Genomic DNA, 16352 nt, shown 5'->3' with positions numbered 1-16352 from the left:
CAAGTCTTTTGGGTACATGAATATAAGAAATACATCCAAATATTTGAAAATATGAAATAGGAGTTTCAGCTATCCAAGTAGTAATTGGTGTTTTACCAGAAGGAGTAGTTGTAGAAAGATGACTTTGCATAAATACTACTGTTAAGATTGCTTCAGCCTCAATGTTCTATCCCTCACTTTCAAGGACAAGGATTTCTTGGATGGAAAGTAAAGATGCTACTAATTCTTGAAGGTGATGACTTGCATGATATTGTTCTTGGAAATTATGAATGTCCGCCTCAACCAATTAACCACATATCTAGGAATTTGAAAATTTTCATAAAATTTGGAGATTCCTTATATGATTAATACTTTGATACATGGTCAAATCTTATTTCCTTACTTGAATGTAAAATTTTCCCTAGATACTATATAAGCAACCCCCTATGTCCGACTCTCAATTATGGGGTTAAGATTTAGCCACTTGATCAAATCTTTACTCCTTATTTGAAAGAGAAAACTCCCAAATTCTCTAATATGGTATTATTTAATCATGCTTATGATAATAACCTTTTAATTGAAGGAGATATATCTTTAAAGAATGACAAATTTTTTATAATGTCAAATGTAACAAAGCAGCTCATTGGTATATTATTTCTACTCTTCAAGAATCACTTATGTTTGATGTATGTAATTGTTCAACCTCACAAGCTATATGTAAGTATTTGATAGCAAATTTTGAGAAGAAATCGATTACAAAAATACTTTATCATTATGGTCAACTCACTGAGTTACAATACAACATCGAAACTTCTATGACAACACATATCAAATCATTCAAGAACATTATCAATTAGCTTATTACTGCTGCTATTCCATGAAAAAAATTGATAGCATATTTTCTTGACACTATAAAGGGTCTTGCTTATGATAATATTACTATCATATTATCTAATAAAGATGGGATCAATTTTGATCAAATTTGTAAATCTTTGATTGAATATTTACAACAACATGAACGATGACACACAAATCAAGAAACGACTATGATCTCACAAGAGGACACATAGTTAGAACAAATCAACCAAGCTTTACTTGCTCAAAGCCATCCCTTTCTATGATTTACAGTAACTTCTCTAATCTCAAGTTTTCTAATCAATATTTTTCTTATTGCAATAGAAATGGTCACATTACAAATGATTGATGGGCAAAACAATATGATGAAGAACATGGTATTACAAATAAACAACCACATTTATCCATAGATTATTCTCCTTGTGGCTGTGATCATCTAACCCATCAATGTTTCAAGAGGCATTTTGATTTAGATAGTAATAGAGCATATGTTGATCTACATGACAATACTACTCAAGAAGCAAATTGTGTGAGTTATTCTATCTCTCGCGAAAGGATATTTCATGTTTGTGATGGATCTCTTTTTATTATTGATTCTAGTGCTACATGAAACATGACATATTAGTCCCAATGGATACATATTTATCATTCTATTCCTATTAAGAAATTGGTTTATCTTACTAATGATAAAACTTGTCAAGTCAAAGGTATACATGATTTATATCTTTGTACTCTTTATTGAATAAGAATTTTGTGTGGAATTTTACATTTCCCATATCTACAAAGAATTCTCTTTCAGTTTGCAAGACTTGTGGATCTTGGTCTCTTTGTTAGTTTTGACCGTATCAGGTGTCATATTGAGAAAGATGGCAAAACCATAGTTGTCGCTTCTCGAAATGGACTTATCTTTAAATGAAGATGTTGCAAATGTTTTTATAGTTTTGGTGATCTTAATAGTGAAATATGGCATCATCGCTTTGTTCACTCTGATTTTTCTAAGCTTGTTGATCTTTATTGGTGGGACCTTATTCAAGGTATAGAATTTAAAGCTCATCCCCACATGGGATTTGTAAAATTGTGTACTTCGAAAGCATTTTTTCAAACCTATTACATTATCACCACAACTCATTCAAGAGGTTTTCTTGATCTTATTCACACTAATATTTGTGAACCTTTTTTTTGTTTTTACATGAATACATTTTGTACAAACGCCTATGTTACAAGGTGAGAATCAACATTCCTTTGTCTGAGAGCTAAAATTTTACCCTTCCAGTGTTTTGATACATCTGCAATTGCATATGCTTTCACCCTGAAAGCTCCCTTCATACTTGGACGCATATGTATCCAAGACGAGCAATGATACATATCAGTGATCCAATTCCCTTCTTCATCTTTTATGTTACATACTTCTATTGAGAGAATGCTTGTTCTTCTCTCAGGCATTATAACCTACGCATTAGATGTAAAGAAGTATGTATTAACCCCTAAATAATAAGTATTTTAAGTCTGTCTAGTAATCACCAATATGCCATACAAATCAACATTGCATTAAGAGATGTTTACACTTTTGTAAACGGACATAAACATCAATATATTTCATATAATGAAAAGAATAGCATAAGAATACTCAAAGAATTTCACCAAAATAAATTTTATTATAATGACGAGGAGTCTGATTTGACTCAATACATTGTATGAAATGTGGGTATTATAGAGTAGTTGTTACAAGGATAGCAGCCACATGGCATGAAAATCTTAATAGCCACATTGGATTGACACCTGAGATATTCTAAGACTCAACACATTGTGTGTTATATGGATGATATGATATAAGAGTTTCATGGATCATTGTCAATTGGCATGGAGATCCAAATGGATACATCGGACCAATAAAGCAGAGGATTTTTGAACCATCGACTTCCAGCAGATCCATATCATCCAACACAAAGGAATCACTCACCACATCAAAATAGTTGATCAAGAATTATATACTTCATCTAAACCTTGTACAATACATACATGTACAAAAAAACACCTGCATGAATCCCTTTTAACAAAAATACTTGCATGAATCCCTTTTAGCAAAAAATATCTAGATAATTGCATGAATAGAAGCAATACAAAACAGGGCCAATTTACCTATAAGCTGATCTGCTGAAGATAAGATTGAATCATTGCTAATCAAAACCCATTGCAAATGGTGGACACATAAAAAAACATCAATCCCATCAAACATAAAAGTCACTAATTAAATGAATAAATTTTGGCACCATAAAATATGACAAATTTATCTATAAATTGAGCTACAGAATCTCTGCTCTACCTTGTGTTAAGTGCTGCAACGACAATTGATCCTTAAGTTAGAACTAGCATTAAACCCCATTGTAAAGATAGTAGAAAAGGGATAATGCATAGAGGAAGAAAAAGAGAGTGTGTGAGTATGCAAGAGAGAGAAAGGAATGAGCACATATCCAATCTTGCCCAAATTGATCTCTGCAAAAGACAATAGTAAGAGTTAGTATTTACATGAAGGTATATTGGAAAAATAGTAGAAAAGAGGAAATATAGAGAGAGAAAGAGAGAGGGAGAAAGAGATGAGCACTTATGCAATGTCACCCAAAATGATCTCTGCAATAAAACAACAAGGATTAGAACTAACATTATGTTGTATTGAAAAGATATCAGCAAAAAAAAAAACCAAACAGAGAGAGAGATTAACATCTTTGCCTCTTACTCCAAATAAACTCTGCAAGAAAACAACAATTAGAACCAACATCAAATTCTATTGAAAAAAAACCATAAAAGAGAAACAACACATAGAGAGAGGGGGGAAAGAAAGGAGAGAGAGATGAGCACCTTTGTCTCCTACCCCAAACAACCTCTGCAATAAAACAATAATAACAGTAAGAAACAACATCAAACCCTATTGAAAAAATAGCAAACAAGAGAAAGTGCAAAGAGAGATGGGTATCTGTGTTTTGCCCAAAATCTGGAGCTGCATGGAGAAGAAAGTGCAGAGGTAAGGAGAACGCTCAAAACCCTAATTACTCTCAGCATGGAGCTTCAATGGAGACAAAAATTCACGAGTATAGAGAAGAGAGGGAAAGTGGTCTGTTGCTCAACTTTTGGGTCAAACTGATTTTGTGAGAGGGAAAAAAATCGAAATTGAAAATTCTCCAAAAAAAGGGGAGAAATATGAGGTGAGAGAAACTCAAATTTTGTGTACTATTCATTCTCCCTTTTTTTAATCCCCCACTACCCCTTTTTTTAATAGAAAACCCAAGATTTGGAGAGACAAGATTCACCCTCCATGGATGTCAACATCTAGCCTTCCTATTGGACAATCCAAAAGGCCCACATCCTAAACTATATTATTTTTAAGGGCGCATTTGTGAGTTCATTTTTTTCCTAATGCATGATATCTATGTAACTAATTGTTTCGTATTTATAGAATATACCCTTCATATTGCTGTAAATTGCAAAATATCTAGAGTTTTATAGGTTACTTTAAGTGTTACCACCTTCAAATTGGTAGATTGCTCTTTGAGGGACATAAGCCAAGCAGCTTGCAAAGAACCTTGTACTTTTCTACGACTCCAAGTACATATTGTCTAAGGGGAGTCGAGAATATGGAACCGTTGAATCTATAGACATACCAATTTTAATATCATAATATGGCCATTGTGTAGTAGTAACATTTTCTATATGTGTAGCACAAAAAATTCAACAGACATTGAACTCTATGAAGCCAGCACTGGCTCAAACAATTTACATCTAAGTTGATTAATACCAAGTATAATTTTTGTGCATATGTTCAAGGAATGTGAGGGTTTCAGACATACCAAAAGTACATCATAAAAATGCATCAAAGTATTATGTAATAACTATTCTAAAAAAAACTTGGATGTCAAAAAAATCACTTATAGACTTGACACGATAAAGTGTTGAGTCATAAGAAGAGACATGGATTTTAGGTAAAAGTTTACTTTCTTAGTCGAATATTTTCTTACTTTGGGATGGATCAGCTAACTTTCCTTCCTAATTGTAAGTACTTTGTCACACAACAAACTTTATGTCTAGTGTTCCACTATCGTAGATGGAGGATGCTCAAGGGTGATATGGTTCTGCCTTATGTGAAAGTAGACCTATGGATTTTACTATCATCAGTGAGGGCCATGAGCGCCAAATGTTGCACATGGAGGATGATCGGCTTTCGAGCATAATGTACCAGAAATCACAATGTTGATAGAGAATCCACATGCTAGCTTCTATATTAAATTTATTTCCAATGAAATGTGTGTGGATCTATGTACTTTAGAAATTGTAGAGTCTCCTTAGAATTCCAACTCTACAAGTTGTAACATCCAACACATAAACTTTCACATATCTTTTGCTAATGGAATATTATTACTTTGCAAAATCATACCCTTGTAATATTTTGATTTTTTGTTATTTTTAAACTTGTCATGTGTTTATGTAATTATATTCAAAACTACTAAAAGATGTATATATGTACATGTACTTTAAAGCTTGAGATAAAAATACATGTGCCCAATCGCACATGGGGGAGAGAAACATCTACCTTGATTGTTTTGAACATGCATACACATTTTTAAAATCAAGATAAGATGGATACATCCAAGCCTCTACCCGAGGATAGGGAGAAGGTGATCTCCTTTCCATGTTAATTGATAGAGTGCATGTGTATTCATGTAATTTACAATCAACTTTTGAAACATGTATAACATTCTTTTGTTGATATCTGACATACATGCATACACCTATATAAAGAGAAGGGAGGGGAGGCTCCTTCTAGATCATAGTTGATACAACATGCAATTTCCATATTAACATGTTTACATACGGATGTGAACTTTACAAATACATTAACTAAAGTCATAACTAAACATTGTCTATAAATGGTCCTTTAATGGTTAAAACCTAGGGTTTCTAAGGTGAAAATACCTTACTTCTTATTTCATTTCACATGTTCTCTCTTTATCTCTTTTTATCCACCATATCCTCCTTGCTGCAATGGATACTTGCATACACTTTGATACATGGATCCATGAGACTCTCTTTGCCAGTAAGAGTGATGCAATCTTTTAGTTCTTCCCTAAGAACTTTAACCTTGAATGCGTACTCTCACCATTGGATCTTCTCCCTTTAGGTGTTGGAAGACTTTGTGACTAGTGTTGCCACCTACATATACTCTCACCGTTGGATCTTCTCTCTTTAGGTGTTGGAAGACTTTGTGACTAGTGTTGCCACCTACATATACTCCATTGACATAAGTTGGGTGCCTTTGGAACAGCTCATGCACTACAAGAGAATGGGGGTATAGCGACGGTCGTTTTCGACACAAAATAGCAGCATCACATTAGATGCAAATAGCAAAGCCAATCTGAGAAAAAAAAGCGGCAAAAACCTGAGTGTGACATTTTGCTACAAAGAGTTTGAGAGAGAGCAAAAGAGATGGTGGCTTTGGGAGGGAGAGAGAGAGAGAATGAGAGAATGAGAGAGAATGAGAGCTTCTCACCACCACCACCGCCGATGTTCATGAAGAAGAGGGAGAAGTGCACAAAGGAGAAAGAGGAGACATCGCAAAGAGGAGACGAAGAATCCATTCTCGAGTCTTTGCACTAAGTACATTTTCGCCTTTTTGTTTGTTCTTATTCTTTCTTCTTTTATTTTATTTTTCTTGAAATTGAGGTGCATTGAGGGAGAAAGAGAGGAAACAAGAGAGGGATAAGAAAGGAAAAGGAAGAGAGAGAGAGAGAGAGAGAGAGAGAGAGAATAAATATGAAAGATAACAAAGAAAGAGAAAAAGAGAGAGAGAAAGGGAGGGAGAGAGGAGAATGAGTGAGAAAACAATGAGGGGGCGGAAAGAAACAAAGAGAGGGGCAACAAAGAAAGATAAAGAAAGAGAAGGGGAAGAGAACACAAAATGAAGAGTGAAGAGAGAGGTAAATAAAAGGGTGAAGTAAAGAGAAGAAGGATAGTGGAAAAGAGAGAGAGAGAGAGAGAGAGCAAGGAAGAGAGGAGAATGAGTGAGAAAACAACAAGGGGGCAGAGAGAAACAAAGAGAGGGGCAACAAAGAAAGAGAAAGAGAGTAAGAAAGAGAACAACGAGGGGGTAGAGAGAAACAAAAAGAGGGAAAACAAAGAAAGAGAAAGAGAGAAAGAAAGAGATGGGGGAGATAATAGGACACGGAGAGTGAAGGGAGAGATGGATAAAAGGGTGAAGTAAAGAGAAGAAGGATAGTGGAACAAAAAGAGAGAGAGAGAAAGGGAGGGAGAGAGGAGAATGAGTGAGAAAACAATGAGGGAGTGTAGGGAAACAAAGAGAGGGGCAACAAAAAAAGAGAAAGAGAGAGTAGAGAGAACACAAAACAGAGAGTGAACGGAGAGGTGGATAAAAGGGTGAAGTAAAGAAAAGAAGGATAGTGGGAAAAAAAGAGAGCTAGAAAGAGAATTGGAGAAAAAGAGAGATAGAAAAAACAATAAATAGAGAGTGAGAGAAAGAGAGAGAAAAATAGAAACAATAAGATAATTAGAGAGAACAAAATTATAGAAAGAGAATGGTAGAGGGGGAAGAGAGGCATGAAGAGGGGTGGGGAGAGAAATTCTTTCAATGTATTGTTTTATGAGTTTTTTATTTTTTATCTTTGATTTTGATTTTAGCAAGATGCATCAAGTGCAAATTGAAAGGTAAAGAGAGAAGAAGTGAGAGTGGGGAGGGAAGATGGAGGGATAAAGAAACATTTATAAAAATGGAGGGGGAGAGAGAAGTAAAGAAGAATGAAGGGAGGAAAATAAAAAAAGAAAAAGAGAATGAGAACAAAAACCTATTGTTTGTCTTAATGTAGAAAAAAAAGGAAAACGATTATGGTCATGATGTCTAAGATCGTGAGGCATATCGTAATCAGCGTGCCCCATGTCCTTGCTCTCAATGCAAGCTTGCAATCAAACAAAAGTGTCACTCATCTACAGAACACGTACGATGCTTCGACGAGTTCTAATTAGAGATCATTGATTAGGTGATCTCAGACTTTGAGAGAACGGTAAGAGAAGTGTGTATCAATCATACCCTACATTTGCAAACTAATTGAATATCATATACAAAAACATTAGACGTAGTTGTAAAATTTATACATGAAGGTAATGTCTCATCCCAAGGAGGAATGCACCTATTGTGGTGCTAGTTAAAAGAGTTCGTGAACGTGTGATAAATGGAGTGCTTGAGCCAATCCACCACTTGGAATGTACGACTCAGTCTATACCGTCAATACCAAAGGAGACAGGCAGCCTTTCAGACCTTCCTCCAATCTTGGAGCTTGAGATGGAGGCAATGATTGATGTATTGATGCCCATGGATGCTGAGGCATCTAATTTTCTAAGAGAGGAAGCATCCATACCATTATATGATGGATGTCAAGTATCTAACCTGAAGATGCTGCTTGCGCTCCTAAGTGTGCAGGCCAAATACGAATGAAGTGATGCAAGTGTAACCGAGTTGTTCAAGTCTATTCTACGTATGCTTCGTTGATTTTTTTTGCACCATTATAAAAAACACTTGTGCTTTTTCAAGAAGTTTTATGTTTTTTTTTCAAGTTGCTAAAGTATCATATATTACCACTTGGAAATACCATGTCTAAGTCTCATGATGATGCACATGTTTTACAAAAGCTTGGCATGGACTACAACAACATCCGTGCATATGTCAATGATTGCGTACCGTTTCAAGGAGAGTACGGGACTATGGAGACATGTCCAAAGTGTGGTGCTCACATGTATCAATAGAACTTGCAAGGGCAAATCTTCCCTCAGAAATTTCTTAGACACTTTTCCCTTATCCTGCGTATACCTCACATGTTTCATATGTGGAACATGGCAAGCTTGACAACATGGCATGCACAGAATAGATCCATATTGCAAGATGCCTCACTCCAGAAATACACAACACCATTTACTAGTTGTCGAATTTAGTGCAATGGATCTCACAGAATGAGATCAAGACATCTGCTATTGAATCCATAAGGCGGGGAGTAGTGGAGACGGTCTGTCTCTTTAAGAATTACCTACCCACCAACATGCTCATGATACAAACTCACCTCCTAGTGCATCTTGTAGATGAAGTGGAGATTTCGGGACTCATCCATATGCAATGGATATTCTTCTTGGAGAAATTTATGAAAATCCTAAAATGCTTTGTGCGACAACGAGCTCGACTAGAAGGTAGCATGGCTGAAGGTTGTGGCTGGTGTCGGAGTCATTAGTACATAATTCACAGTGGCTACCAACAGTGGATTCAGATAACAGTATGCTATGGTCGCTGAATGATGATGATAGACTGATCAGAGATGTGGTGGTTGGAAATGGGGTAGAAAAAATGATGGATGCTAGAATGGAGGAGAAAGTGAATCGTTTTTGTATGTTGCACCATGCATCCATAGAGACGTGGCTCGCTAGGTACGAGCAAGCCAGGAAAGATCAAGAAGGAGCGCGATTGGAATTTGACATAGTTTGCACCATCGACTGATTTGATATCCTAAGGGCATGGAAGAGATATCGCAATTTATGTCTATGCGATGGTTACATGGAGCTTTGATCGCAGCTTCTCATGAAGGGGTGGAGGTCTCTAGAGAAGTGGAAATTCTCGAGGAAATGTAGTCCCAAGGTGACCACATGTTTTACACGGTGTCATATCTAGATTTTATATGTGACAAATGATCTAACCATTTCAATATATAGTACAAAATATATAGTGTGGCATGGTCACGTCGGCGATATTTCCACATCGAGCGCATCAACAAAATGCACTCTATAATGGATTGTGGTGTCATGGCAAAGTTCAAGCAAGAGAGACGATGGCAAGCCATGGATCCAAACACTGTTATAGATGAGATGGATTATTTTGAGAACTTGCAAAGTGTTATCTCAGTGGATTACCATAGCTTCTCCATTATCATATTTGATGTGCAGCAGTTCAAAGTGGTATTAGAAGGAACCAGGGCAATCGTCCATCTGGATTTCTCGAAATAGATTCTGAGAAAAGGTGGACGGATCTGCATGACATGTTTGCCTTGAGGACCCGTTGTGAGCAGGTGCATGAACTATTTTTTTTTTAAATTTCACAACACAAATATGTCACAAATGTTGAATCTCCCTTATATGTGATTTTGAATAGGTAATTTTCTATCCACACCCCCAAAAACCTTGATGGTGGTATGTTATGCCTTCATCTCCTTGAAGTGTGGGAGTATATGATGAAACCAATGTTGTCAACATGGACGATGAGAGTATTAGGTGGAGGGGTCGATATTGCAAGGGGTGGAGGTCGAAGATGGCTTGGAGCATGTAGAAGAGATAGATTCAGGTAACAATGGCAGAAAGACAGGAGGCCAAGAATGAAGTGGACTCATCCTTTTGTGGTGATCTATCTATCGACCTTCTAGTATATGCAAAGTTGTGCTTAGAGATTGGCATGGGATCATAGGCTACGTCATAGTTGTAGCATCCACCTACTCAATTCATTGATGAATCGCTTATAACGGTACTCTAGAATATGCATTTTAAGTAACATCATTTTTTAAAGAGTTATATTACCGTGATTTGCTTGAATCTTTATACTGATTATGCTAACATCATTTTTTGTCTGTGTAGGTGACCTTTGATGATATTTGGAGATCAGGATGAGTCGAGGGATGAGTGATGAGGAGTTGCAAGAGATATTTAGCCGTATGTCTCCAGATCAAATGGACTGATTCAGAGATATGGTGGACCAGACCTACCTCGGACACATCAAGCCATTCCATTAGATCTACTTCGATATGCTCTGATGTTTTGGTTTCTAATAGATGAGGTCAATACTCAAGACTGGGCCCGAATGGAGGGAGTGGTTCTCAGGGGTGCTACAGAGGTGTGGATGCTATGAGCCTGCAGTCGGCTTGAGATACGAGTGCTATTCCTTGCTCTCATACAAATTCAAGAGAGGGTGGCTCAGGTGGGTATTGTGGAGGCACTGATGCAATGTCTCCATCTCATCGTTCTGGTGGAGGCATGTCACCTATAGAATTTGTCACACCTATGGATACATCTACTCCAATGACTCTAGCTTTCTCTCAGCCATCCACAAGTGGCATCCCTATGGGAGCTACTCCGAGAGGTACCGCCCTCATTAGTACACCAGATGTATAGGGGTCTCGTGGTTATGCCTAGGAGCACAGTCATAGGTGGGAGAGAGGATACACCTTAGACATACCCTAGAGGGGTATGGATACCTCATAAATGATAGGACATGAGCTGTGATCATGAATGATGAGGGGAGGAGAGTGATGTCTCACATGAGAGAGTTGTACCAACAATTTTTTTGGCACAATGTCTTGGACCATTGGAAGAACATACCTCAAGGGAGCAAGGACTATGTACTAGCATCCTTGCATGAGGAGTTTCTGCTACCTATCGCGACAAAGAGGTTTTCCACTAGGTCGATGATGGAGTGCATGCATATGTACATATCACACAGACGATCAGATGCACACAAGGTACTCAAGAGTGGTGCCTCAAAGCCCAAGTGGCTAGATGTTGATGACCAACAAAGATTTAGAGAGGAGGCTACAAATTCTCCATGACATTGGTGACAGTAGCGGGAGGTAGCAAGGGCACAATTGGAAACAAGGGTCGTGCATCATCTTGAAAATGATAACCACATGACTTATCTAAAGGACTTTGTAAGTTTTTCTTTTATTCTTCTCGCTTTCTTATTTGCAATATCACTTGTACTGACAATCATGTTTCTAACATTTGTATTATGTTTTCTTTGTAGTATTCCATTACAAACCATGATCCCACTAGCCTAGAGACTCAATATGCAAAGAGACATGGTCTCACCGCATTGATCGATAGACTGCATGCACGCAGTGGCGGCCCAATAAGTCAATCATCTTTCCTATCCATAGTTACTATTTTTTATTAAAATGCATTATGTATGGTGGATTGATGTGTACTTGTTCATTTTGCAAAGTCCGTTCCATGCTCCTTTGTGTCGGGACAAGCTTTTGGATGGGATCTATAGCTCACTCTTGGATTTGTGGATCACACATCCTCTTCTTTTTTGGTTCTGTGATTTATGTGGGCATCTTCTATGTACTAAATTTTTATCATTCTTTATATCTTGCCATAATTCCATGAGTTTCCATCAGTAATCTTGTACTTATTCTATGTATCATTCTTGTGGGTTCAAGAACATTTTGTACTCATCTTGATGACCATTGCACTCTTAACATGTAATTCATTTGTAGAATATAAATACATCATATAGTGATATATGTTTTTTTTTTCTCCATAACTGTCGCTATTAGTGTTGCAAATTTACTGCATGCGTCACTATTGGCATTGCAATATGCATTTCAAACCGTCGCTATATGCGTCAGTATTTGCATTACAAAACCAACAAAAATTTTGATACAAATACCAATACATATAGCGACCATTTTATGGAGACACTAATACCGATGCATTTAGTCCACACAATGCATATAGGCCACACTAATATCGACATGTTTAGTCCATGTAAATACCGATGCTAATAGTGATGGTAATAGCGATGCCGCTCTCAAAAAAAAGTTTCTAAAACCCGAGCATGACATTTTATGAAAATATTTGTGAGAAAGAATGACAAAGAGAGCAAGAGAGCTTAAATCTTTGAGAGGGAGAGGGGCAGGAAGAGGGAGAGAGAGAGGAGGGGAGCTTATCACCACGGTCAGTGCCACCACCATGCTGTACAAGAAGAAGAAAGAGAAGTGTGCAAGGGGGAAGGGAGGGAAGGTGCAAAGAGGAGGCATAAAGGGTTTCATCTTTAGGGACTTTGAGGCATGTACATTACCTCTTCTTTCCTTATTTTTGCATTCTCTTCTTTTTGTTTTTTGTTTTTCTTTGCAAAGAGATACATGGAAAGAAAGGGAGGGAGCGAGGGAGAAAAAGTAAGGGAGAGAAAGAGAGAAAGAGGGAGAGAAAGGGGAGAAAGGAACCAAAGAGGAAGAGTAAAAGAGAAATGAGAGATGAAGGGACGGAGAAAGGAGGATGAGTGAGAGAAACAACCAGGGAGAGAGGGGGAAGAAACAAAGAGAGAGGAAACAAAGAAAGGGAAATAGAGAGAGAAAGAGAGGGGGACTGAAATAGAGAGAGGAAGAGGGAAGAAAGAGAGAAGGAGGAGGTAGAAAAGAAGGGTGAGGTAAATAGAGGAAGGAGAGTGAAAAGAAGAGAGAGAGAGGGAGAAAGAGAAAAAAAATAGAGAGCAAGAGAGAGGTAGAGAGAAATAGGAAAACAATGAAGACCAATACCTCTATAACAAATACCCTCCTCAAGGAGATGGATACTACTACCCTGAATATTTCCCCATCAACTACCACCTATAATGAGAATACCTCTACACCGACTACCCCTATCCCAAAGAATACCAACTTGAAGGAGTCCAAGAAGAGGAAGAAATGATGGAGTATTATGTAAAGGGAGAAGGATGGAGAATGGATCTGTGTTCAAAGGTAGAAAGTACTATGATGGAATTAGGATACAAGAAAGAAGACAAAGATATATGGATATGTCAGAAGGATGAACCCCTGCACCACAGGTTGTAGCTCAAGAAATGGAGTTCGAGAAGGGGGAGGATGAGCTTGATTCTTTTGATCTTAAAACACCTCCATCCATTGAGATTGAGGGTGAGGTCAGGGTTGACACACTCTTGTGAGGCACGGGATGCCTTTGATGAAGGGTGAGGCCAAGAAAGAAGAGATAGAAGATGACTTAGATATAGGTAAAAACAAGAAGGAAGAAGTAGAGCTCAGAGACACTACTACTCCCTATATAAGTATTTTTAGCTCCAATGCCATGGTATAACTCTTACAAATGCCCAAATTCTCCCCCAAAAAGACTTGAATAAGTTTGGAATAAGCTGGAGTAAGCAAAAGATCAATGAAACTTATTCATACCTCAAGGTCCTAACTACAATGAAAGCTTGAAGTGAAGCTCTTCTTCTTAGGATTAAGCGAGTGATAAATAAAAAAGCTCCTTGAGTAATACTTTTTTGAATTGATTATATCTAGCTTTTGCAATCACTAGCTCTTCTTCTCGGTTCTAAGCAAGTGATGAAAAAGCTCATTGCGTAATACCTTTTTGAATTGATTATATCTGGGTTTTGCAATCAGAGGATTCCTTTTTTATTAGAAAATTTGATGCACAATTTTTACACATTAGAATGTCAAATACATTTGCATAACCCACACAACAATTGTAGGTGTGAAAAATACAACTATGCGTGAGGACACAATATGCATAGGAATGAGCCCATCTCTTACAAAATAATACAACTATATAATGTGGTGTTCATGAAGTATAGCAATAATATACAAGTTCCAAAAATAATATAATGAAGCTTTGCAAAATAATAGTCCACCATTAAATAAATCTAACATTTTAGCTTTCACTTTACTTTGATCTTCTCTAACTTAGTCTTCACAAAATATTGTTAACAAGTAGATTGATGAGGATTAGAAAAGAAGGGATGTTTGGCTATATTTCTTTAGTAAGGTCTCTATGAAGGAAAGTGGTTTTATCATCAATGTGATGGAGAGGACAATTATAGTGGGATAATAAGGCAATTACTATATGGAAGAAACTCATACTTAAAGTGGATGAATCAGTATCGTTGTATTCAAGACCCTATATCTAACCTAATCCTTGAGTAGTAAGTGAGGATTTGGAAGTTTAGAATTGTACTATCAAGGTTTTATTGTGATGAACTACCCACTAGATGAGACAACATTTTTATTGAAAGATAGTGGGAGTCATGAAATTCCATGTATCATTTTGGTGAAGTATTAACATCTTCTTGCACATGGCTTTTCTCTCTATTTGACCCTACTACTAGATAAAAGAATCGAGCTGCTATATCTAGTATTACTATATGTAGGAACCTCACCATTAGTGGGTGGTGCAAAAGGGTTGGGCCATATTACTCATTGGGGGAGATTTGGACTCAAGTTTGGACCTTTTACTTTTAGAGAGAGAAAATATCTCAACCAATATAGCGAGAGCCACTATTAAAATAAAATAGAATTTTTTATTTTTTAAGTGTTTTATCTCAAAGTTGATGATTTTTTAAATAAAGTATTTTTGAGGTATTTTTGTAGTAAAAATTTGTGGAGATACAAACTACAAGAGGTATTGGAACGATGGGGAGCCTTGAGTATTTTGCATTATATAGATCCTGGGGGGTGATCTGCACAACATGAGGATAGACCTTGAGTTTTTTGCACCCCCCCTTTCATGTTGTGTGGATCTTAGGGGTGGCCTGCACAATGAGAGGGGGGATCTTGAGGTTTTTGCATCCTTTTCTTGCATCGTGTGTGTCTCTAGGGCTCTCATGCACAATATAAGGTTGGACCTTGAGATTTTTGCACCCCATTCCTTCACGTTGTGTAGGTCTCTAGGGTGACCTATACAACATGAGGTGGAGCCTCAATATTTTTGCATCCCCCTCCCCTCTCCCCCTTGCATTGTATAGGCCCCCCTATATTCTATGCATCCACTTTTAGATCTCATACCAACTAAAGTTTCTTATGTAGTTATGTGTTTGCATATGGATGTGATCAAGTTGTAGTATGTAGAGAAGGTTCAATAGCATGCAAAAGGAGTGAAGGCACTCCTAAAGGTTCTCCAAAAGTGACTAGGAGGAATGAAGGCACCCTTAGCGACATGTTTATAGATTTTCTTTCTCAAGTGGGATAAGAATATCTGCTACCATAGGTGTCCTGGGTGTTTTCCATTATTATCTTTATGGAGGAAGGAATCAGGGCCTCATGACTATACTTGAAAGAGATAGAGGGAACTTTTGTGGAGTAGACATTTGATGCAAAGGTTCATTTTAAGGGCCTTTGATGCATTCACATGAACCATGTCTTTTTCAGAAAGACCTTGAGGAGAAGGTTCGGCATGGTGAAGAAGGTAGATTTATGATGTCTTGTATACAATTAGAAGTGTCGTATCATGGAATACTTTCATGTGTTTTTTTGCTTTTTGCATGTTTTAAGTGGTGATTGGCAAGCTATAAGAGGTTTTGCACCCAATAGATTTGGCAAGTGAGAGGAAGCAAGGTGATCAACTCAATGATGAAGATTCAAGAAGGGAGAACACAAAGGTGGTTCAATTAATGAGCAAGAAGAGTTTGAGAGGAAGATCGCAACATTCCTACTGCTCTACCACCAAACCTTCTCTATTGGTGAAAGCCAGTATTTCTCATGTTTGATATCCAAGCCCTTTTGAATATTAGGGAGGACTATTTCCTAGCAATCATTGCACAGAATCTTGAAACCCCGGGGAGTCTACCTTAAAGAACATGTAAGATACCATGTGAGTTCAAACAAAAGGGTATTATATTTAGTAAAATTCATAAGATTATATTTACAAAGTGTATTTTTAATTACAATTTGAAAAAAATCCATATGTTTAGTAAAGTAAAA

Source organism: Lygodium microphyllum, chromosome 8, assembly GCF_053477565.2.
Source record: "Lygodium microphyllum isolate KBCC chromosome 8, Lygodium_microphyllum_v1.1.10, whole genome shotgun sequence".
Taxonomy (NCBI): Eukaryota; Viridiplantae; Streptophyta; class Polypodiopsida; order Schizaeales; family Lygodiaceae; genus Lygodium; species Lygodium microphyllum.
This window is presented reverse-complemented; position numbering follows the sequence as displayed.